Source organism: Onychomys torridus, chromosome 15 (genome assembly GCF_903995425.1).
Source record: "Onychomys torridus chromosome 15, mOncTor1.1, whole genome shotgun sequence".
NCBI classification, from domain to species: Eukaryota; Metazoa; Chordata; class Mammalia; order Rodentia; family Cricetidae; genus Onychomys; species Onychomys torridus.
In genome coordinates, this window is record NC_050457.1 from 45,795,125 (window position 1) to 45,821,179 (window position 26,055).

A 26,055-nucleotide genomic window follows, 5' to 3' on the forward strand; every position below is an offset into this window, starting at 1 on the left:
TGGTTCTAACTGGAGGCCTACAATCACTCTAGATTTCACATGCCCACTGACCTCCATGCATGATAAATCCTCTTCACTGCCAATTAACAATGCATCTCCCAAGATTCCTTCCAAAATCAGTCTCAGTCCATCAAGTTATATGAGCCGGGATCTGGAGAGGTGCATTGGAAACATTCATCCCCCATCCTATTTCCCCATACCAAGTGAATGGATGTCAGCTCAAGTCATGATAACATTGCCAAAGTATCTTTTTGAACTTAATGATTCAATTAATCTAAGGCCTCTGTCTTCTTCCAAAACACCAACTTCAGTATAGACCAAAGCTATAGGATTCTTGTTTTCTTCATGTCTAATTTTCCTGTCTCTACTGCATACTCTATACAGAACCCAGATTTATTTTGTTTGATGTGTTTTATTTCATCACCCTCTCTGTTAAACAGTATCCAATGAATCACTATTGTGCTTAGAATAAAAACAATGTTTCTCAAAAGTTTCCAAGATTTTCCCGGAGTGACTTTCTTTAATCTCACTAAATTCAGCACATGCTGACGTCTTGTCTCCCATGCTCTGGTCACTGACTTCTCCTGAGTTTCTTATATGTACCATGGAAGAATGTACTGTTCCCTCCATAATGACCTACATTCTACCCACCTCCCAGATTGTCACTGACATCACTTATTCAGGAAAACCTTTCTTAACATCACCAAACTCCATGAGTTGCCAGTGTCTCCCTTTTAGAATCCGCCCATCCTTCCATGTAGCAAATGACTGATGAATTTGAAATTTTAGGTGTGGTTTTATGATTTTTTTTTTGCTTCATCTATTTTTTTCCTACAATCTATAAAGGCCTAAGTGCAGAAACCTTTGTTACTGTACCTCTGGTGATATAGAAGAGGCTTTATCATACACACCCAAAAAAGCTCCATTAGAGCTGGAGCTATGTAACATCTCTAGTTGGTTGTTATAACTCTGCTATCTAGGGATGTGTAGAAACTGGCCGAGAAGCTCCTCAAATACAGGTAAATGAATGACAGGGTCTCCTGCTTGCTCAAACAACAAGCCCTTAAATTCTTTCCATCTATAAATTCTTGACCTTTGTTCTAGACCACACAAAGGATGTTCTCTCTCTCTCTCTCTCTCTCTCTCTCTCTCTCTCTCTCTCTCTCTCTCTCTCTCTCTCCTCCCCCATAAAGACAGAGCATGTCATTTCCTTTCCACATCCAAGTTTTATTTTATTATTATTTTTTAAGAGTTAGAGATCGATCTTTATCCAAAACTCTGATACACCAAGTTAGCATCAAGTTAGCACTTTCCACCAACTCGGGGAGCAGAGACCTTCACAGGCTTCCCAATCTATTGCTTAGGTGCTGCTTTTGTAGAAGCCTTGGCTCCAGCCTTTGCTGTCTTCTTGGATGCCTGCTTAGCCTTTTTTTTTTTTTTCTTTGCTTCCTTGGCAGCCCTGATAGCCTGCTCTCCTTGAGCTTTCCTAACTTCTGGTTTCTGATTCCCCTTAACCATTATATCATCAAGAGATGCACCAGTGATAGCTTGCTGGATCTTGACTGTTCGGCCGGTTCTTCTCTTTTGAATTTCTTCCAACTGTCCTTCTTTGTGTTTTCTTCTGTAGAGGACAGTCCAGTTTACCTGCCGAGGATTCCTTCTGGGAAGGAATGCGGACTCCCATTAAGAAACTGGTTGGGGATGTAGCTCAGTGGTAGAGCGCTTGCCTAGCAAGCTCAAGGCCCTGGGTTCGATCCTCAGCTCCACATACAAAAAAATAAATAAGAAAGAAAGAAAGAAAGAAAGAAAGAAAGAAAGAAAGAAAGAAAGAAAGAAAGAAAGAAAGAAAGAAAGAAAGAAAGAAATTGGAAAACCTTCCAGTCGGTCCTGGCATAGAGCTGCCCTTCGGGGTAGACCTTGTACCCACTGGAACTGCACAGCTTGACCTTCCTGGTGAGAGCTGCTGGCCAGAGGAAAGATGGCGAAGAGAAAGCCAGACAATTTTTAAATGAATGACTGGCTTATAGATCTTTCATTTTTCTGTTTATCATTCTCTGCACATTTTTATGATTTTTTTCCTCCTGAAATGTATAGGTACACTTTTCGACTATGCATTCCAACAGGCATGGTTATCCTATATTTCTATTATTAACATCACTTAATTACATACTTTTTGCTGTCAGGCTCTACTGTTAATTTATAGTGAACGCTCAGCACATTATTAAATACCAGGAATGTGATTAGACCAGGTCATCTGCTTATAGGACTTATGCATTTGATTTTGTGAATATAAGTTGGAGTTTACATATATTTGTGATAAATGTCCATGAGATTTAATTCTAATATTATACCTTTGAGATCTTTCTGAGTCTTTGTTTGGATATCTAGTCTCAGTTATATGTCATCCAGAACTCTCAAATGTTCAAGTCATTCACATTTTTTTTTAGTGTATATCCATTCTTCAAATTCAACTCTCAGGGCTAGGGAAATGGCTCATTGGCTAACAGTGATTGCATCAAAAACATAAGGACCTGACTTTAGATCCCCACCATCAACATCAAAGCTAGCCAAGGCAGCTAACATCTGGAACCTGAGTGCTGGGGTAGAATGGAGACTATGGATTCTAGAGGCTAGCTGGCCAGCTAGTCTAGCCAAAATAGTGAGCTCTAGGTCCAATGACAGACCTTACCTTAAAGAAAATAAAGTGTAGAATGTTAAAAGACACTAAAGGAAGACCTATGGGCATACACACACAGAGATACAACACACACACACACACACACACACACACACACACACACACACACACATTTTACTCAAGTATCTTCTATGAAGTCACCCATCCCTAGATCTCTACTATCTTTCTCCCTGCTCTTTCTCAACATCTTCTGAAGTCATTTTCTGCTTCTTCTCTCACTCATTTATAAGTCACAAAACAAATATTAATTATTGAATATTTCCACCATGCCAGGGACTCGACTGAGTGCTGGAAATACAAAAAAGCTAAATCACATCTGTTGTTTTAAAAGCCATTTCCCTAAATTCTCTTGGCCTTTGCTTATCACTGGACAGTTTTGTCTCTAATCATTACTTGAACTGAAAAATGTAAACTTTACTAAATTGTAAACCAGCTCTACAACCTCTTCTGGCTCCAGATGCGTCTTGTCAGTGGTTTACTAGACTCCACTAAATTATCCCACAAAACCCCTCAAACTCAACTTGGTCAAAACTTATGCCATTATTTATCACAATCCCCAACCACCTCCATGACATTTCCTGTTTTCCTGATCTTGATAAATGATGCCATCATCTGCTGGCCAGGAATCTAGGAGCCACTTTGGATTTGCTATTATTTACCCTTCCCATAAATGTGTCACCAGGTCTCATCAATTTGTCTTACAAGTCTCTCCAAAATAGCTCTCCTCTATACATCCCTGCTGTTACTATCTTAGTTATTTTCTAACAAAACTGATTTTTCTTATAGTCTACTTCCAATCTAGTCCTTCCAAATTCATCTTCCATATTTCTGTCAAGATTCCAAGTGGAATTGAGAAAGTTTGCCAAAAAGTCCTTTTAAAATGTGGCAATATTTTAGTAAATAAAAGTAGTGAGGAAATAGACAAAACAAGGATGAAATCACAAATAATATAAATACTCACAATGGCCACGCAGGTACTTGGATGCTAGTCTAGGTCTTATATGCTTCCTAGAGGCTCCTATAGGTTTAACAAATTAACTGAAAAGCCAACATATCCAAGGTCACTTGGCTAGTTAGCTGCTAGTTTGGAGTCCAAGTTATCTGCCTCCACAGTTCATGCTTTCACCATGCTCCCTAGGAAAGAAATCAAAAGATAGAAGTTATGCTGTGGAACTTTATTTACAGTCTAGGGGTGTCAAATGATTTAACTCAACCATCAAACAACCAAAACAAAGGAGAAAATGGTCTACCACAAGATTTATAAACTAAAAATAAAGGCAAATAATTTGCCTGTTGTGAACACTGCAATGAGCCAGGCACGATGGTATATGACTGTTATTCTAAAAGTTGGAAGTTAGAGACAAGAGGATTAGGAGTTCCAGGCCACTGCACTTATCAGTGCTAAGACTAATAAAAATTAGAGAAATTTGGCTATGGTGGTACATGCCTATACTTCCAGCATTTGGGAGGCTATGGCAAGAGAATCATAAATGCAAGGCCAGCCAAGGCTATACAAGGACATCCTGTGTCTACAGCTACTCAACTCATGAGCTCCTTTTAGTAGGTTCTAAACGTATAGTCAGAAGTAAGGGCACAGATTCCTTCCCCCAAACCATATCATGTCATGTGCTTAGATTGTGATGAAAGAATCCTCAATCTAAATTCTGAAGGTTTTTTTTTTTTAATGTTTAGTAACAATGGGACAGAAAAAAAAAAAAACCCCACAAGTTCATAAATTTGTTCCCTGTGTCTGCCTCAATTACTCTGAGAAACGCCTTACAGGAATGCTTTACTCAAGGCAGACAGAACCAGCTGGCAAAGCAGCTTGACTCCTACTCTGACCGGTTTATACAATCCTCTACTTAGTGACAAGATGCCTTTAACCTTATAAATTGCTTCCCATTAAGGCAAAGCCAGTGATACTTTTGAACACCTCAAAAGTCCTCAAACTTTAAGTTCTGATCCGTGTTCCAAGGAAAATTATTTCTATCATCTTTTTGATAAGATTGTTAAATATTCTGTGCATGGAGCATGGGCTCTGGTTAATGAAAATCATGGACCACTTTTCATTTATATATTACTATTACATTTCAAGTATGTATTAAACATCGTATTCTGTTGGGCTGGAGCAAAGGCTCAGTAGTTAAGAGCACTTGCTTCTCTTGAAGAGGACTCAGGTTTGATTCCCATCATAGTGGCTTAAAATCATGTGTAGTTCCAGTTACAGGGGATCTGGCATCCTTTGCTGGCCTCTGTGAGTACTAGGCATACATGTGGGTGCATTTATGGGCAAACTCTCATAAACATAAAATAAAAATAAAATAATCTAAATAGTATTTTCTATTTAGAGCTGAAGAGATGGTTTGTTTCAGTTTGTTAAGAGCATTTGGTGCTCTTGCAAAGGATCCAGGTTCAGTTCTCAGCTCCCATATCATGGCTCACAACCATCTATAACTCCAGTTTCAGGGGATCTGATGACCTTTTCTGGCCTCTGTGGTGCACATAACATGGCATTCAGACAGAATAAAATAAATCTAAACAAATAAGTGGCATTTTAAAGAAAGCAAACTATTGTAGAAAATAATTATCAAAATAATTTTTTAAATGTTGTTTCTATTTTTCAAGCATTGAACAAAAACATCTAAAACCTACTGTAGATTTTAAGTAGAAAAGAACCAATTTTATTTTGAGTTATCTGCACTAACTGACATTTCACATGAGAAAGCACATTCTTGGGTATAGCCAAGTGTTTCATAGTCTACAAATAAGAACAGCAAGTGAATTATATTTTAACTTAAAAGAGAATATTCAGAGATGAAAATAATCTAGCAATTGATCTGTATATTTATAGAGCTATCTACAGAAACCATACCTTTGCCAGTGGGTACAGCAGAGCTTGTTATGCCAGCATTATCCAGAGAAATGTGTAGAGAATCCTGTTTTTAGAAAATATTACAGTAAGACTGGAGACATAAATCAGCAGTAAGGAGTACTGGCTGTGCCTACAGAAGACCCTGGTTCAATTCCCAGCACCCCACAGTGACTCAGAACCCTCTGTAAATCTTGTTCCAGAGCATCCAGTGACCTCTCTTGGCCTGTAAGGGCACCAAGCATGTATGTGGCATACGTTCAGGCAAACCACCCAAACAGATAAAACAAAATATCTTTTAGAAAGAAAATGATACACTGTGAAAGTGCTTTTGACTATACCTGATCTTTACTGTTGAGATTGGCCTTCTTTAACTTTTTATCTAGCTCTCAAAATTCTGAGATAGAATGGGGGCTATTGTTCCTTATGCCACAAAGACCCTCTATATCCAAAGCACTTGACTAAGGACTGTGTGGATATGCATGCATGTCTGAATATCTCTCTCTCTCTCTCTCTCTCTCTCTCTCTCTCTCTCTCTCTCTCTCTCTCACTCTCTCGATCCCCTGCATGTGTGGACAAATTTAATTATCTCCCTCAGTTGTTCCCCACCTTACTTTATGAGGTGGGGTCTCTGACTGGACTCAATGATTTGGCTATGATCAACTTTAGAGACCCACCTGCCTCTGTCCCCCAAGCCCTGGGATTACAATAGGGCACTAGTACATATGGCTTTTTATCTGGGTGCTGGGGATCCAAACTCATGTCCTTGTGCTTGCATGGCGAACTTTACCAACTGAGCCACCTAGTCCCTAGGCTGACTTTTAAACTCACAATCCTCCTGCCTCTGCTTAATGAGTGTTAGAGTTACGGGAATACACCACCATGCTTTCTACACTACTTTTTGCCCTTGCCTCCATAATGTAAGTTTTGCATTTTTCCTTTGGGCATATTGCCCTTTTTACACAAAGTCTGATTTAAAGTTATTTTGACTTTGAGGTTAAGCTTTGGCCAGTTGCCTTTCCTGGAAGATCTCCCTCTCACTGAACCTATAGCACGTGAAAACTGGCTGTGCATGACTCCTCAGCATCCCTCCCACTCAAAGCATTTTAGGGAGGAGCTCACTGAGTTGAAATTAATACAGGTAATGTATAAATTGAAGCGTCTCTCTGTCTCTCTTTTCCTAGGTTTTCCTGCTTCCACACTAATCTTTCTGCTTGGAATCTCAAGAATCTAGTAAGGACACAAGAAGGTCATCTACCACAGCATCCTAAACAGATGGCTGTTAGAGCAGTTAATGAATGGTAAGGGTGCCCATGAAACCAGAGGCAAACTGTAGGTGCTTAGAAAGGGATTTGCTTGAGGTTCATGCACAAAGTATCTGTCACCAATCTCCATTGTCTCTGTGACTCCAGCCAGGAATGGGGAATGTGTCTCCTTGTTGACATAAGACCATTGTAGAACAAAGAAAGTTGATGACATAAACATATCCTTTTTCCCAGCACTTGACTTGTGTGTGATTTAACCTTTAACTCTTGCTTGTTGATATAGGTGAGATGTCAAATATTTCCCCCTGGGCTGTTGGCAACTGTTTAAAGTGTTTTCATCACTCTTCCACTAAGGCAAAAGAAGGCTTCTGAGCTCGCTGGGTCACTGCAATAGTTGGGTTCCCCACCCTCACAGCTCAGCTCAGCTCGCTCCGCCACTTCCTCCCAGCTGAAACAGGAAAGCAGTGACAAAAAAACAGTCTGGTAGTCACTGTACATCTGCAATTACTCACTTCTTGCTTTTGAAGGAATGAATTTGTAGCAAGGGATAGATGACACTGAGACCATGTGACCGACAGGGAACTAGTCCTTCAAGTTACGACATAAGCAATAAGGAACCCAGCCTCTGAAGCTGCAGTCCTGTTTCTGTTTGTCTTTTGACCTTCTTAATTCCTTAGACTTGGAGTTAAAGCCTTTTACTGTTTCCGGATCAAACCTCTTGAGAGAGCAAAACAGACAGGTCCTGCCCACTCCCCACTCAGGAAGTCCACCCCAGTTGTTTCCAAGACTGAACTAAAGCCACCTGTTTACCATCCGGACAAACATTTTCAATGGATATACTTTTGTTTAATGTTTAAGTCTTGGGTATAAAGTTCTTTCTAGGTTTGGATTAGCAAGATAAAGGTTCTTGTCCTGACAAAGGGGGTGGGGGGTGGGAGTAAAATCCCTGGCAGCCAAAGTTTACACCATTGTTTTACGGAGTGGACATTCTTGTTCCTTAGAAATTGAACATTCTGATGAAGGAAATGGGACTCTTCACACACTAGCAAATAATAACACGTGCGCAACACACCTAGAAAGAACAACTTGGGTGAAGCAAGCATCATTTGTTAGTGTTTTCATGGTTTTAGTCTGGGGCTTGGACTCCTATCTGGGAAAGGAAATCTCTGTTTCATTCAAGAAACTGGTAATGCCAAATGTACAAAAATAACAGTGGGAGGGGATGGGGTGGGATGGTGTGGAGGAAGGTCACTGTGTGACTCAGAGGAGCTTGGCATCTATAATTAATATTTTAAGCCCATTACTTCACATTCAAAACAAGATTGTATGGTCAGAGGGAAAAATAGTAACACCAACCAAGGTATGATTTATAAAACTTTGCATACACATATAAACATCATTGCATGACTTTAGATAGGTACAGGGAAACTATATGAGTATGTTTTATTTCATTTTATTTTTTTTTTTAGAAATGGTTATCAAACACAGGACACTTCCAGGACAATCTGTTTCTCTCTGTAGATACATCCATATCCACACATAAACACACACATATACACACCTACAAATGTTGTTAAATGTGGGATGTATCTTTCATGCGTTTATCATGTACATATTTTTAAATATACATCTCACATTATATAATTAGTTCAGATGACTAATAGGACTCATTAAGTTCTCTCTCTCTCTCTTTCACACACACACACACACACACACACACACACACACACACACATAGAGAGAGAGAGAGAGAGAGAGAGAGAGAGAGAGAGGAGAAAAAGAAAGAGAGAAACATACCCAGAAGTTTGAAAACACCTATGCACTGTATTTTTTTTTTCACTCAGAGAAGCTGTTAGCTATTGCTATATCTTAAGAGGAAGAGATGGAAAACCATGTACACTTGAAATCAGTCTCTCGAACTCTCAGGCACCATCTTGATCTTTTCCTGTGTACAAAATTGCTTAGTGGCTCAAGTCAGAAATGCCATTAAGCATTATCCCTCAAGGTATCCTCTGACTGAAGTCACCTGTAGAAAGCAAATTTGAGGGAGTCGACACAGTTTGGTACATACTTGTTGAACACGCACTCCAGGTCTGCATTAAGGTGTGTTAGATTTTGAAGTTATAATTTGGAAAATGCTGAAGCTTATGTCATTCAATCTGGCAGGGCAATCATTTTCCAGGGAGCTGAATGCTTTATGAGGCTGCATGTCATAATCCAAAAGTAGACAAGAATGAAAGACAAGAGGCAAGCTTGATACAAGACCAGAGCAATGCATTTAAAATGACACAATTTGGTAACAAGCCAATGAAAGCTGATTGAATTCACAGTTTTTCCAAAGTTAAAGCTCATCAAATTAATTTTGAAGTGAGGGTAGGGTAAAGAAAGGTTAAAAGGCATCCATTAATGCTATGTTGTAAAATGAATGGCCGGTATCAATTATGAACATGAAGGTGCAAGGGAAATGTATGATTTTCCTAAAAATGCAACGGCATCGTATTTACACATACAGTAAGGAACAAAGAAATTTCACATCAAAATGCCAAATCATCTGATCAATAACTGGGCTAATGAGCTGGACTGTTCTCAAAGAAAAAAAATACAAATGGTCAATGTTTACTTGAAAAAAAGTTCTATACTTTTAGCCCTCAGGGACATACAGATTGAAAGTGCTCTGAGTTTTCCTCTTACCCTGACCAGACGCCCATCACCGAGAAAAAGGGAAATAACAGGAAGTACTGGAGAAGAACCTGGAGAGAAGAGTCATCCCTCCTGCTGGGAATGTAAACTGGAATTCACTTGGAAATCAGTGTGGATTTTCCTGAGAAAACTAAAAGTAGAGCTATCAGGTGGCCCTGGAAACCCACACCTGGGAACGTACCACCTGAAGGATTCTAATTCCGTATACCACAGAAGACAACGTACACCCATGTTTACTGCTGCACTATTCACAAAGCACAAAACCATCATAGAAATCCCCTGGGAGATGAATGAGTACAGGAAACATGGTCCATATACACAATGGAATTCTACTGCAGGAAAATGGATAGAACTGGAGATTGTGAGGCTAAGGGAAATAAGCCAAACTCAGAAAGACGAATACCTCACACATTCTCTCCTATGCAGAACATATTTATAAATGTTGTTGTAACTATGCAGAACATAATGATAAGTATATGTGTGACAGAAAAATAAAAAGAGGACCATGAGAAGAGTGGAAGAGAGTGGAAGATAAAGAGAGAACAAATACATGTGTCATGAAAGCAAAAGGGAGAGCTGGACCTGGTGGGGTACGCCCATCATCTCAGCACTAGATAGGCTGAGGCAGGAGAATTGCTCTAAGTTCAAGGCCAACCAGGGGTCCATAGTGAGAACTTGTATCAAACAAACCAACAAATAACAACGACAAGAAAACCTACCAAAAATAAAGAGCAAGCATGCAGAAAGGACCACTGTTTGTAGAAGGAAGGGCATCAGCAAGAAGGGATGAGTGTCAGGAAAGGTAAATAAGAATCAAGTATAGTGTAACAATGTAAATGGATTGGAAAAGTCACAATGACACCCACTTTTTTGTATGTTAACCAAAAAAGAAAAGGAAAAAGAAGAAGAGGGAAGGAGGAGAAATGAAGGTAAGTAGACTTGTTAGTGTTTTTGCCAGCATGACACAGGCCAGAGTCATCTGGGAAGTGGGAACTTCAGTTGAGAAAATGACTCCATAAGATCGGCCATTAGGCAAGTCTACTGGGCATTTTCTTAATTAATGGTTGATGTGGGAGAGCCTAGTCCATTTGGGGTGGTATCAGATCTGGACAGGTAGGTGGTCCTGAGTTGTATAAGAAGGCAGGCTGAGCAAATCATGGGTAGCAAGCCAGTCAGCAGCACTCCTCTGTGGTCCATGCTTCAGTTCCTGCCTTCAGTTCCTGCCCTGGTCCTCGCACTGACTTCCCTCAGTGACAGAGTTGTGACCTGGGTGTTGTAAAAGGAAGTAAACTCTTTCCTCTCCAGGTTGTTCTTGATCATGGTGTTTATCACAGCTGTAGAAGGCACACTGATAACGGTGAGGAAAGTGCCTCATTGGGGAGCCAACAAAGAGGAACCTGAGAATCCAAAGCACACAGAAAATGAGCTATGTATTTGATCACAGAAAGCCTCGATCAGCTTCATATCTGAGGGTTTTTGCTGCAGAGTTCTGTTAGATACCAGTCACCCTGACCAGTTCCTCACTGCTCTATTCTTTTAACCACTTGAGGAATCCCTTCTCCTTTATTTCTCCTTCACCACCTCCTCTTCTTCCTCTTCATCTGCTGTTTTTTGTTTTTTTTTTTTCCCCTGCTGGCAACATACACCATGTATTTAAAAAATTAAATGATGTTTTACTATTGAAATCATTGCATTTGTAAGCACATATCATGTGCCAAACATCTGTAAAACCTCACTGTCCTAAGTCAAATAAGGATAATATTTTAAGGTTGCTTGTAGTAGAATCCATGTAGGGACTGGAGAGATATCTCAGTGGTTAAAGAGCACTGGATGCTCTCCCAGAGGACCAAGGTTCAGTGCCTATCACCTACGTGATAGCTCAGTCATCCATAATTTCAGTTCTAGAGGATCCAATGCTCTCTTCTGACCTCCCTGGGTACCAGACACACACAAGATGTGCATACAGATGCAGGCAAAACACTAATATACATAAGATAAAAATAATAAATAATAAATGTTTAAAAAACAGGATATATGTTAAATGAGCAACTTAACTATTACCGCACCATGCCTTTACCCTGCATATCACTCAATGTATTATGAAATAAAGAATCATTCTAGCCCAGATGAAACATTTTGGTAAATACAAAAGGAATCTACAGCTGTTTCTTTCCCTGTGCCCACAGCCTGGCTGGTTCTTTGTGCATGCCTAGCCTAGTGTCTGTCACCCAGTCATCTTCATCTCTATGCTCCTTCTTGCCATATGATACTTCTGCACCATGTTAAATTTGTTTTATACCATACTGACTTCTGGGCTCTTCTTATTATAATCTTATTGTCATGGAGCACAGTTCTTGAATCACTTGAGTGTGTTGTGACATTAATTTGGGGTGAAATATTCCTAAGACAAAAGCACAGATCACTTGTTTTGTGGCATACCCTGTCAACAAGTAAGAGAATACAACTAGAACAAAGAAGCATTACACTGATTATTTGGGTTCAAAATCCTGAAACAATAAGTTGATTGCCTTCTTCTTCTCTACTCACCCAACAATTTAGTTCTCTTTCTCCTGTTTGAAACATATGATTTCTTTGGGGTATTTTTTTCTAATCTTAAATAAGGCCTTACTAAAAGAAAACAGTCAAGTTTATTTCTAAGTTATAATAGGCATAGGATAAAGCTTATTGGTAGAGCATTTGCTTGCCATGTGTATGGCCTTGGGTTCAGTCTCCAGTGACGAAGAAGGAGAAAAACAACCACATAAACAATATTCCATAAAGAGCAAAAAAATTACAAAAAAAGAAGAAGCATGTGGTCAATGATAAATTTTGCTGCAATACTTAATAAGGAACATTATGACATCATAAATGACAGCTGTTATGCACTAGCAAATCCATTCCGGAAAATGATCAGCACTATGTCAACAAAATATTGGAATATAAGTTGACAACTTATTTGAAAATTTCATACATCTGATCCAATATTACTCCATCAATACACAGCAGAAATAAGACTTATTATCCTTTACAGTGGCTTCTAAACAGCAAAATATTGACAGCAACTTATGATGATAGCTATAAATGTCCATGAATTAATACATCTTAATATTATGCATAGACTGAGAATTAGGTTTCTAGGCATATTTCAGATTAGCGCTTTGTAGGTCAATCAGCCAGGTCTCAATTCAGCCAAGTATCTTAAGTTCAGGGAAACAAAAGTCAGAGTTTTAAGACAGACGTAGTGGTACATATCTATAACTCCAGTTTTCAGAAGGTAGAGGGAGGAGGTTCAAGAATTACATATGGTCAACTCCAGCCACACAGTGAGTTAAAAGTCAACCTGAGACATAATGCAATCCTGCTTCAAAATACCACCAACCCACCACCAACAACAACAAACGCACAATGTGTGAGAAGAGGTTTGGGTTTATGTGGTTTGTGGAGGAAAGAATCTTTAAGACAAGTATGAAAGGGGCTGTTGAATGTATCTCCTTCCCTAGCTCACTGGACCTTTCCTAGTCTCATGAATGTCTTTCACTTCCTTAATAAACTGTTTCTATTTCTATTATCTTAAAGAAATTATTGAAAGGAAGTCAGTTAAGATGGACATTTAAAATGCATGTAGAATTCACAAAGAAATGTAGGAAATGAAATTATATATAATTGCATCTATAAATGTAATATATGAATAAAACATAAATATAAAAAAAACTGCTATTAAATATATCAAAATACTGGTTATATTTTAATAGTAGGATTATGAGTAATTTTTAAACTATTTTTGTTCCTTTCTGTGTTCCAGTCATATAATTTTGTAAGGATAGAGCGGGTTGCAAAAATGTCTTGGGTAGCTCAAACTGGCCCAGAACTCACTATATAGCTAAAGAATACCTCAAGTGCCTAATCCTTCTGGCTCAACTTGCTCAGTGGTAAGATTAAAGACAGCTACACAATTCAATTGTTTTTGGGGTGGGTGGGGGAGGGTTGTTAGTCTACTGTTGTTTATGTGTATAAGTGTTTTGCCTACGTGTGTGTGTGTGTGTGTGTGTGTGTGTGTGTGTGTGTGTGTGTACTTTGTGAGTTCAGTACCTTCAAGGCCAGAAAAGGGTGTCAGATTCCCTAGAACTGGAGTTACAGACAGTTGTGAGCTGCAATGTGGGTGCTGGGAATTGAACCTATGTTCTCCGGAAGAGCAGCCAATGTTTTTAAATGGGAGCTGTCTCTCCAGTCTCTGATTGATTTTTTTTTTTTTTTTAGACAAAGTCTAACTATATAGCACTGGTAGCCTAGAATTCGCTATCTAGACCAGGTTGTCCTTAAATAAACAAACATCTGTCTTCCTCTGCCTCCTAGGTACTAGGATTGTAAAGCACTGTGTATTTTTTTATTTTTTTTTTAATTTATTTTACATACCAAGCACAGATCCCCCATCACCCCTCCTCCCACTCTGCCTCCCCTTCCTCTGCATCCTCCACCTCTCATCCCCTCCTCCAAAAGGGTAAGTTCTCCCATGGAGGGACAGCTAAGCCTGGAACATACATTTGAGGCAGGACCAAGCCCCTCCTCTCTGCATCAAGGGTGAGCAAGGAAATGGGCTCAGAAAGCCAGCTCATGCACCAGGGACTGATTCTGATCACACTGCCAGGGCTCCTCAAATAGACCCAGCTACACAATTGTCCCGTATGCAGAGGGTCTAGTCCAGCCCCATGCAGGTTCCACAGCTGTTGGGCTAATGTTCATGAGTTCCTATGAGCTTGGTTCAGTTGTCCCTGTAGCTTTCCCCATCATGATCTTGACCTGCCCTTGCTCATATAATCCCTCTTCTCTCTCTTCAATTCGACCCCCGGAGCTAAGCCTGGTACTTGGTTATGGATCTTTGCATCTGCTTCCATCAGTTACTAGATGAAGGCTCTATGATGACAGTTAGGGTATTTACCAATCTGATTACCAAGGTAGGCCAGTTAAGCACCCTCACCACTCTTGCTAGTAGTTTCACCTGGGGTCATCCTTGTGGATTGCTAGGAATTTCCCTAGCACCAGGTTTTCCCTAGCCCAATAATGTCTCCCTCTATCAAGATGTCTCTTTCATTAATTACTCTCTCACTCCATCCCTCCTCTAGCTCGACCATCCTGCTCCCTCATGTTCTCATCCCCCAACCCCTCCCCTCTCTTGCCCCCTCCATCCCCAGTTTACTCATGAAGATCTTCTCTGTTTCCCCTTCCCAAGGTGATTTGTGTATCCCTCTTAGGGTCCTCCTTTGTTTTCTAGCTTTTCTGGAGCTGTGGGTTCTGGTCTGATTATTCTTTGCTTTACATCTAGTATCCACTTATGAGTGAGTACATACCATGTTTGTCTTTCTGAGTCTGGGTTACCTCACTCGGGAAGATATTTCCTATTCCATTCATTTGCCTGCATATTTCATGATGTCATTGTTTTTTACATCTGATTAATACTCCATTGTGTATATCTACCACATTTTCTTTATCCATTTTTTGGTTGAGGGGCACCTAGGTTGCTTCCAGGTGCCGGCTATTACAAATAACACTGCTACAAACAGAGTTGAGCAAGTATCTTTGTGGTATAATTGAGCATCTTTTGGGTATATGCCCAAGCGATATCCTTGGTATTGACATAGATTGAGTCCGAATTTTCTGAGAAACTGCCATACCAATTTCCAAAGTGGCTGTATAAGTTTGCACTCCCACCAACAGTGGAGGAGTGTTCTGTTGCATGAATCTTAAAGGTACTTGTTAATAAAACTCAAACCCAAGGCCAGTTATTGTGGTGAATGCTGGAAGATCAGAGACACAGAACAAGCCACGGCTCTCTCACCTTGCTAGTTCCTCAGGTGATCCTGTTTCCTCAGGCTGGAAGCTTCTGAGTCCTCCTCCACATGAATCTCAGCTGAACTGTGTTGCTCCAAAGCCTGAACGCTTAACCAACCAAATGCTTAACTGACTACATGCTTTACTCACTTAGTTCCTGGTCCTCACGCCTTATATACCTTTCTCTTTCTGCCCCCACTCCCTGGGATTAAAGGTTAGGTTTCTGGGATTAAAGGTGTGGGTCATCATGTTTAGCTGTTTCTAAAGTGGCCTTGAACACACAGAGATCCACCTGGCTCTGCCTCCCAAGTGCTGGGATTAAAGGCGTGCACCCCTGTAGTTAGAGTTTTCCTGTCAGGCCCAAATCTCTCTTACCCGCCAGTCCACAGTCACTCAGACCCAACCAAGAAAGCACACAGAAACTTATATTGTTTACAAACTGTATGGCCATGGCAGGCTGCTTGTTATCTACCTTTTCTATCTTAAATTAACCCATTTCTGTTAGTCTATACTTTGCCACATGTCTTGTGGCTTACCAGTGTCTTTACATGTTGCTTTTCATGGCGGCGGCTGGCGGAGTCCCCCAGCCTTCTACTTCCCAGAATTCTCTTCTCTCTTGTCCCGCCTATCCTTCCTGCCTGGCCACTGGCCAATCAGAACTTTATTTACACAGAGCAATATCCACAGCACACCCCCACCACCCAACTTCTGCTATAGCTTGCTCTGACCCATTTTCTAACAACCATTTCTGGCTCTGTTCTAGTGGCTGTCTGTTCTGACCCCAGATATGTTTATTTCAGGGAACACACAATATTTTGGGGAACACAATACCACCACCGTGTTCCCTTTGTTCTACATCATCTCCAACATAACTTGTCATTGGTGTTTTTGATCTTAGCCATTCTGACAGGTGTAAGATGGTATCTCAGAGTCATTTCCCTGATGACTAAGGATGTTGAACAATTCCTTAAATGTCTTTTGGACATTTGGGATTCTTCTGTTGAGTACTCTCTGTTTAGATCTGTAGCCCATTTTTTTTTTTTTGTTTGGATTTTTTGTTTTTTTTTTTTTTTTTTTTGAGACATGGTTTCTCTGTAGCTGTGGAGCCTTTCCTAGAACTCGCTCTGTAGACCAGGTGGCCTTGAACTCACAGAGATCCTCCTGGCTCTGCCTCCGGAGTGCTGGGATTAAAGATGTGCACCACCACTGCCTGGCTGTAGCCCATTTTTTAATTGGATTATTTGGTATTTTGATGTCTAGTTTCTTCAGTTCTTTATATATTTTGGAGATCAGTCCTCTATCAGATGTGGGGTTGTTGAAGATCGTTTCCCATTCTGTAGGCTGTCAGGTTTTTTCTTATTTACTGTGTCCTTGCCTTATAGAAGCTTCTCAGTTTCAGGAGGTCCCATTTATTAATTGTTGCTCTAAGTGTCTGTGCTACTGGTGTTATATTTAGGAAGTAGTCTCCTGAGCCAGTGTATTCTAGGCAACTTCCTATTTTCTCCTCTGTCAAGTTCAGTGTAACTGGATTTATGTAGAGGTCCATTTTTTGTTTGTCTTTTCCTCAATTTCTTTAAGGAAAATTTTCATTTCCCCTTTAAAGGCCTTTATCATCTTCTTAAAGTCATTTTTAAGGTCATTTTCTTCTGCTTCTTCTACGTTGAGATATTCAGGTCTTGCTGACATAGACCCATTAGGTTCTGGTGGTACCATATTGCTCTTTATGTTGTTCAATGTATTCTTGAACTGGCATCTACCTATCTCTTCCTCCAATCAGTGCAAACAGTGTCTGTGTCCATGGGGACCTTTCTTAGACTCTTGGTCCAATCAGAGCTCTTGGTCCAATCAGAGCTGGCAGAGTCTGTATCTCAGAAAACAGCTGTGGTCTGAGAGGATGGGTGGGTTTGGGGGATGGAGTGGGGCTTGTAGGTTAAGAAGTCTGATGAAGGGGTAATAGTAAGGCCTGCCTGGAGGAGTCCTGCCTACTGGGGCTGCAATGAGTGTGTGTGGGGGGGTATCATTGTGTATTTTTTATCCACCTTTTCAATCTCCACCACCCTTACCAGCTTATATCAGGTACCTTTATCAGCAGAAATATTTACTAATATTATCTTCTTTCTTAACCTCTCACCTTAATATTTCTGCCTTTTCATATCTGTCTATTCAATTTCCACCTTGCTATCCACTCTAAGAGTTTTCCTCCTCACCTTGTAGATACCTACTTATTAATCCTTTGCTGAGTTCACAGGAATCCTGACTGATGATCAATGTTTCAAGCAGGAGGAGGGAGCTACAAAGACAATCTTAGAAAAGACTTCTAAAGCATGTGACTTATGGAGAGGAATCTTTAGGAAAGAGCCCCCAGAGGAAGTTGATTAAGCTAGGCTGAGAGGGAGAGAGAATTAGGGATGAATATGGACTCTTGGCTAGTGTGTAGGAGCTTGGAGCATCAGAGTTGTTTTACGTTGAGGACACATGGCCAAGTTTTTTTTTTTACTCCTTTTTTTATTAAATATATTTATTTATTAAAATTTTTTCCATTTTACATACCAACCCCAGTTCCCCCTCCCTCCCCTTCTCCACACCTCCCTCCGGCTCTACCCCCATCCACTTCTCAGAGTGGGTAAGGCCTCCCATGGCAGTCAACAAAGTCTGGCATACCAAGTTGAAAGGAGAACCTAGCCCCTCCCCATTGTATCAAGGCTGAACAAGGTATCCCACCATAGGGAATGGGCTCCAAAAAGTCAGTTCTTATACCTCGTTAAGTCCTGGTCCTACTACCAGGGACCCCACAAACAGATCAAGCCACACAACTGTCACCCACATTAAGTGGGCCTAGTTCGGTCCCATGCAGGTTCCTGAGCTGTCAGTCCAGAGTCAGTGAGCTCCAACTAGCACTGGTCAGCTGTCTCTGTGGGTTTCCTGAAGGAGGGGGGAGGTCTTAAATACAGGCTTACAGCATAATGGGAGAACCCTGGAGGGCAGAAGTTTGCTTCTGATGTTTTTTTGTTTGCTTGTTTGTTTTTTTGTTGTTGTTGTTTGTGTGTGTGTTTTTGTTGTTGTTGTTGTTGGGGGGGGTGAGCTGAGGATCAAACCCATAGAACCCCAGCCTTGCGCTTGCTAGGCAAGCGCTCTACCACTGAGCTAAATCCCCAAACCCATTTCTGATGTTTTACAATTTTACATCTAAACTGTTAACACCGAATATGCTAGATACACAGACATGGAGCCTCTCTTAAGCATTCAGGATGGTGGAATCTCACAGGGAGTTAGCATAGGGAGGATATCAAGGTCAAGGTCAGCAAGGATTGCAACAGTTACCCAAAACAGGGGCCAGGGCCCTACAGCCCCCCCCCTTTACTAAAAAATGAGCTTCTGACTTAGGTTGTGTGGGACGTCAGCAGGTCACCTTACCCATCATGGAGACACCTGTCCAGGCCACACAGGCGTTTTGTCTTAGGTTGGAGAACGCCCCCCAGTATGGCCAAGTTTTTGCAAACCCCAATCGTATGTGATCATACAGGAAAATGAAGAAATTGGTGGTCCTATAATCTCTTTCAGGAGGCAATTCTGCCCATCAGAGGCTAGCAAGCCTCAGGAAAGACTCAGAAACACCCAAAAAGCAGATGCTCCAGCTAGCAAAGGAAGTCAGGTGGAGTACCAAGGGTGTCTTCTCCCATAGTGATGGACAGGAAGAGGAAATGAAGGAGAAAAGAAAGATGGAAAGTCAATTGCAAACTAATCCAGGCAAGTGTTGAAGTGACACATACATCCTGGCTTGGAAGGATGCTGGTTGAAGCAAATGCAGCCTCATCACTCAGGTGTGGTAGGATACCATAAGTCAGCCATAGTCATCCGAAGGCATCTAAAAGTTCCAAAATGTTTAACACTGGAGCATGGATTCCTGCTTAGATGGGCATGCTGCTGGCTGGAATTCCCAAGAAAGTTTGAAGAGCAGGTATACTTAATTTCTTCTAATACTACTTCTTTTTCCATACAACTGTGAACCTTGAAAACAGCTGCTAGGTTTCCCCTAGAGATGCTTTAATTTTGGAATCAGATAAAAGGATTCCTTGGTGCAGTGGTCCAGATCACCCTCTGGGATAAGAGCATCTGTAAATGATGCTTTTCAAACCTTCACCCTTCCTAGTTCTGATCATTTGGTGTCATCAGCAAGTGAATTCCCAAATATCCTTCTTCAGTCCATCATTCTCTGCAGGCTAACCTGGAAACGAGCTGATCGGCTGCCCCATAGCAGGCTGATTTAGGTTTCTGCAGAATTATTTTAGATGCAGATTTCAAACAATGACAGAAGTTTGCAACTTCAGTGAAGAACTCAACAACTCTACTTTTTATTATGTTCAAATCATAATGTGTTTTTAAATGTGTGTGTGTGGGGGGGGGGTGCCTGGCACACGTGTGGTAGTCAGAAGACAACCTTGAATGTCCGTCCTCACTTTCCACTTTATTTGAAACAAGATCTCATGTGATCTGCTGCTGCACACAGTTTAGCTGCCCCCCTCCCCCCCCCCCCCCCCATGCCTCCCTACACACACACATTTCCAGAGCTTCCCCATCTCCACCTGCCATCTCACCACAGTGGCACTGGGATTTTCAGACACATGCTAGCACTTCTAGCCTTCTGTAGGCTCTGAAGATGTGAACTCAGGTCCTCACGTACACACAGTAAGCACTTTACCCACTGAGCCATCTCCTCAGCTCCTGAAAATGTTGTCTATACTCAACAAAAAGCCTTCTTTTTCCTCTTTGATACCCCTACAGCAGAAAAGGGGAAGCCCCAACTAATAAAAATGACTGTGAGCCATGAACAGAAAATATACAGCAATAGGAGGAAAAAGTGTTTTATAACTTTTGGGGTTTTTTTTGTTTTGTTTTTGTTTGTTTGTTTGTTTGTTTTTGTTTTTGAGCTGAGGCCCGAACCCAGGACCTTGTGCTTGCCAGGCAAGCGCTCTACCACTGACCAACTCCCCAACCCAAGAAACACAGGTTTAAATAAATCCCAGGGCCTTGTGCTTGCTAGGCAAGTGCTCTACCACTGAGCTAAATCCCCAACCCATTTTATAACTTTTATATGCTAGGAAAAAAAAGTGAAAGTAGAAGAGATATTTAAGATGTCTTTTCTCTTTACTAAGCAACTTGTGTCCAGAAAATGTTGTGGCTCCAATGACAGTCGTCAGGAAACGTGGTGATGTCATTTCCTTTGAATTAGCCAGTTACATAAATTCTGGAAAAAAGCCAACTAAAACAGTCCTCAAACAGATGGCCATGAGTGTAAAGGCCAGAAAGTGAGAACAGCCATTTGTAGTTATATTTTTTTTACCCCACACATGGTATAATGTTTATTTCATAGCCTCTCTTATGGACTTATGTGGATCATTCCTGTCATTTTTTAGGGGAGGGGGGCATCCCCAAGGAAGCACTCATAAAATGCAAAACACAAATCGTAAAATAATGAAAAGTAAGGGACTGAGCAATGTGAGCATCGCTGGGTAAATTTAAGCCACCAGAGTGGTCTGCACAATGCAGCCCATACAGCTGAACACTCTAGAAATGAAGTGTCTGGAACAGTCAGGAAATATCAAGCAGAGGAAATTTTACAATGAGGCAAATGAAAACATTCAAAGATCCTAAAGAAGTTAGAAATAGTATGTTTATATGGATTTTTATAAAAGTGGGGGCAGGGGTGCATACTTCATAGATTAACTTTTACCTCTTCAAAGCACATATGTAAATGTGTATATTCCCAGTCATACTGACCCATACATCTCCTTGTTCCAAGTCCATATTGATGCAATCAAGAGAAGTTTACACTTTTGTAACTGTGAAGAATTTCAGTTATGCATAATAAAACACAGCAAGGCGCTTAAGGCTTTTCAGCTTCAAAAACGAACTTCTGCTCTGGTCTGTAATGACTGAGAGTAGTGTTTCCTTTCTCAGCTGTGATGGAGATGTGCTATTTTAATAGCCAGTTCAGCAAATGCTATGGAGGTTCAAAGAAAAGTAAATAAACCTTTGGAAATGCCATCATCTATATTCCTTTGATATTCCAATTAAATAAGAACAGGTAAACTTTAGAGTATCTACCTTCTTAAACATAGGTAACTTAGAGGCGAGCTAGAGCAGGTAAACAGTAAATAGTAAAGAGAATTTCGGTAAGATAATCTTGGGTTCTTCTGATTGCTTTCTTCATCGTGAAAGTATTATTTCCTTGGTCTTCGACCACTTTAATTTCTCTTCCATTCATCACGTTTCCAAAATTTGTAGCTACACATTGTAACTTCAACCTAAATATATAGCAGTAAAATGTCACTGATTTAGATGTTCATGAATGTTGATTAAACAACTATGGTCTGAAGGCTAAGCTGGAAATTGCTAATGGGGTCCTTTACACTTTTATACTCTGCTTATCTTTGTTCTTTTTAATGTTTCTATCTAGCATTGTGCTATTCTAACCATTGGATCCCCCTAAAAATGTTCAGAAGCCTGCCATTTCCCATTAGTCTTTCATACCCTTGGGTTAGGGAAGGACAGTGTCGGAGACCCTGTCACCTTTAGGTAAGATTGTGTCCTCAAAAGGTTCTGTGCTTATTTTGGACACCACAGCCTGAACTCCACCAAGCACAGTAATAAGTTCCATATGCCCATTTTTTTGAAGAACACATTTTCAAAGCAGCAAATGTTTTGACGGATTGGCTCTTGGAGAGCCTAAATGCTGTTATACACATCGTTTAGCATTTCACAAGGCCCCTACTGTTAAAGTCTGGGAACAGGGCCAGGGCAACCTACCTACGGTGCTCTAAGTAATGTGAAAATATTGAGAATTCTTGACCATCGTGCTTCGCTGAGACGTATTTGGAATGTGAAGATTTCTTTGCTGCCACGGAATTGTGTGAATGTGTGGGCGTACACACATTTAAGTAAAATAAAGAATTGGGCCCTTAGAGTCAATAAATTAACCCAAAACCTCAATGATAGGGTTTTCTAGACATTGCACTTTTAAAGTATTCATCTTAAACAGTTGGTGAGTTCTGACGGTGTGTGTGTGTGTGTGTGTGTGTGTGTGTGTGTGTGTGTGTGCTGTGTGTGTGTCTGTGTCTGTGTGTGTGTGGTGACAAAATACCACAGAAGTCAAACAACAACTTTTAATCTTGCTGTTTGCTGTGAACAGCTCCATAAAGCCTTACTGACCTAATATTATCTCTGCACATCTTATATATGGATTGTTTCTTTCTGATGCAGCCTCCTGGGTGCTGGGATGCTGTACCTGGCTGAATACACAATATTTAGCAGTGTCCTCTCCAGAGTTGTTTAAGTATGGAACTCACCTGAACTAACTTTTTCTGACTCATATCCCAGGTCCTTATTTAATTGATCTGGAGTTAGGACCTAAAATTTCTAATTTTTAAATTGTTTTTCACATGATTGATAATTTCAAAGAAATAGCATATTCTTAGCCATTCTGTATAACCCTCTATAACTGACCAATAATCATCAATTCTTGTGCTCATATTTTTGTACTAGAATTAGTAGTTAGTTTATAACCAATTGATTAATTGAAAGGACAGTATTTGACCTGTTTTTAAACATGTGTTCTATATTAATTCTTCTGGAATTTTATAGAATGTTTTTTGATCTAATTTGTACCCCCTCACAACTCTTCCACATCTCCCCTTTTCCCTTCCCCTTTCTGTCTGCCTACTGAGTTTTCTTCCTTTTGATCACCCCCAGTTGAGTTCAGGTTCTGTTGCATAACTACGCTTGAGACTGGATGACATTTCTAGTTTTAAGAATTATCTTAAGTGAGTTTTAGAACCCAGTATAAAAACAAGGAAATCTTGGGGAACTCTTCAAAACTTAAACACTAACACTATATTTACACAGAGCTGCCACTTCTAGTATACCTGTTCACCTTTTAAATTATTGGTTCCTGGATTTCTTTTATGCAATCCATCCTTCTGTTAAATCTTCTATATATTAGTGCATCTGACATTTCTTATATTCTAGTGCTTATTTAGAGAAAATATTATATGTAGTAGTCAGTTCAAAAATGAGCATTATTTTTTTTTCTTTTTTTCTTTCTTTCTTTTTTTTTTTTTTTTTTTTGGTTTTTTGAGACAGGGTTTCCCTGTGTAATTTTGTGCCTTTCCTGGAACTTACTTGGTAGCCCAGGCTGGCCTTGAACTCACAGAGATCCACCTGACTCTGCCTCCCAAGTGCTGGGATTAAAGGCATGTGCCACCACCGCCTGGGAGCATTATTATTTGTTGTTGTTGTTATTATTATTATATTTTATTCCTGAGATGAAAAGACCATGATGACACACATCCTCAAAAAAGTAGGTTACAAGAAAGGAGGTGCAAATACATTGAAGATATAATGTTAAGAATGATTGAATGATTTCTGATTAAAGAGTAATATAGTCCAATGAACTCTGGTAATACCAAAAAGGCAATAATTATGTATTACTTTGTATGTTAAATATGGAATACATAAGGAGAAAGTACATCAAGATATGCAGGAAGATGACTATATTAAAAGAGTTACACAATTAAGATTGTTGAAATCTTGGGTCTGTTTCCTTCACTAAACTGTCAAAAACCTCTTTTCCTCATCTACTACAAGAAAAATGATCTTATGGAGCTGATCTGAGCTGAAAATAGATCAGCTCTGTACAGTCTTGTAAGGTAGATGATCATGAAAATATTAGACTTTCCACTATTATTAATATAATTATTAAAATGCTAATCAATAATTGACTCATAGCTAGGCATGTGCAAAGTAGCCCAACTTCCTTGTTCCCTGGAGCAATTAATAGAACATATAGAAAATAAGTAATTAATGAATATAGCTCTCAAATATTACTTACCACATTGTGATAAGAAAATAAAATAGAGGAAGGTGTTGTGTTTATGGCAGAAGTGGACAGCATCATCTGAGATGGCCAGCATAAGCCTGTTCATAGGAGTGATACTTTCCAGAGTCTGCATGATGGGCAGAGAGCTTTTTTGTGAACTGAACAAAAACTATAATAACCTTGGAGGCAGGAACCTCAATTAGGGGATTACTTCCATCAGATTGGCCTAAAAGCATATTTGTGAGGGCATTTTCCTGGTTGATGATTGATATAGAAGAGACTGCCCACTTTGGGAGGTACCGTCCCTTAACAGGTGACTATGGGTTGTGTAGGATAGGAAGGCCAGCAAGCCCTAGGAAGGTAACCAGGAAGCAGTGTCCCTGCATGGTTGCCACCTCAATTCTTGACTCCAGGCTCCTGCCTCGAGCTCCTGTCCTGAATCCCCACAGAGAGCAATTGTAAACTGGGATTTATAAGATGGAAACAGCCCATTCCTCCCCAGGGTCTTTTTGGTCAATGTTTAGTCAGAGCAACAGAGACTAAACTAGGAGACAACTGTAGTCTGTATACAATTCTCAGAAAGTATTTGGGACAGAGGTGTGCATGAGTGTGTGCCCAAGAAATGGAGAGAAGGCCTGTGTGTGTGGCCAGTGGGGTCAGATGAGACATAAGAGGTAGACAAGATTCTGATGCAGGGTTTTCATTGTTTCCTTTTAAGCTGAAGGTCAACATATTTGCATTTTTAAGAGACTGAAAAGTAATTACTTCCTTTTGGTGGTGGGAGCAGGAAAGGTACTTTTAAGTTATATTTTCTTTGGTTTGGTTTAGGTTTTTTTAGCTGGTGTCCAAGGTGGAAATTCTTTGTGGTTGGCATCTGTTCCGACTTGCAGGAGGCCATGCCCTACACTGTTACTCAGTTTGAAAATCACAGCTTGAGTCTAACATTTCATTTCTTAACTAGAGAAAATACAGATGTATTCTTTTAAACCTAAAACAGTGAGTATGCCCAATGGCTCATCAGAGAAGAAATCATAAAATGCTTCCCTAGTTAGAATTTCATGCTCAACTTCCCCCGTGATTCCCAGCTAATTATGCCAAGCTGTTGATGGTAGTTTGGCTTTCTAAAGGATTCTAAGATTTCCCTAGTCAAATACAAGGACAGGGCCATCTACAAAGAGAAAAGCAGCCCCTTACAAAGTGTACACCTACATGCACATTCTTTTGCATAATATCTATACAATGTGCAGCAGGAAAAATACACACCATTTTAATAAAAGTCAGAGCTTCCGCAGAATGATGAAGTTTCAGAGTTGGATGACGCCCTTGTATCTTCCTAGTTTTCTCCGTCATTATAGATATGAAGAGAATTATGTTCACATAAGCAAGCTATCTTGATACCAATTACTTAGATAAGAAGATAAGGGTTCTAATGAGACTTCAGTTTGTCTAATTACTTAGGTTTCCTATTTATAAGTGTAAATACACAAGGTCCATTTGCTGTTTATGAAAGAATAATGTGGGGGTGACACACAGTGGAGATCCGAGAACAACTTTTGGAAATAGGTTTTTTTTCTTTCCACATCAGATATGAGTATCGAACTCAGGTTGCCAGGCTTGTATGTATGATAAGAGCGTTTACCACTGGGCCAGCCAAGAAATTGGGTTCTTGTTAAGAAAAAAAGATGAGGACATTTATCCAACCATTACTTCCTGAGTACATTTTATTGAACATTTGTCTAGCCTCAAATTATTTCTACTGATTCAAACTTCAACAGCGAGAGTTGTCAGTAATATGGTATCTAAAATTTGAAAAATGGAAACT

The 26,055-nt window shown here is 40.1% G+C and overlaps 1 pseudogene; it reads right to left on the reverse strand.

Annotated features, from left to right (window-relative positions):
- Positions 1-1,302: 1,302 nt before the first annotated feature.
- Positions 1,303-24,366, reverse strand: LOC118596176 (annotated as a pseudogene).
- Between the last annotated feature and the right edge of the window lie 1,689 nt (positions 24,367-26,055).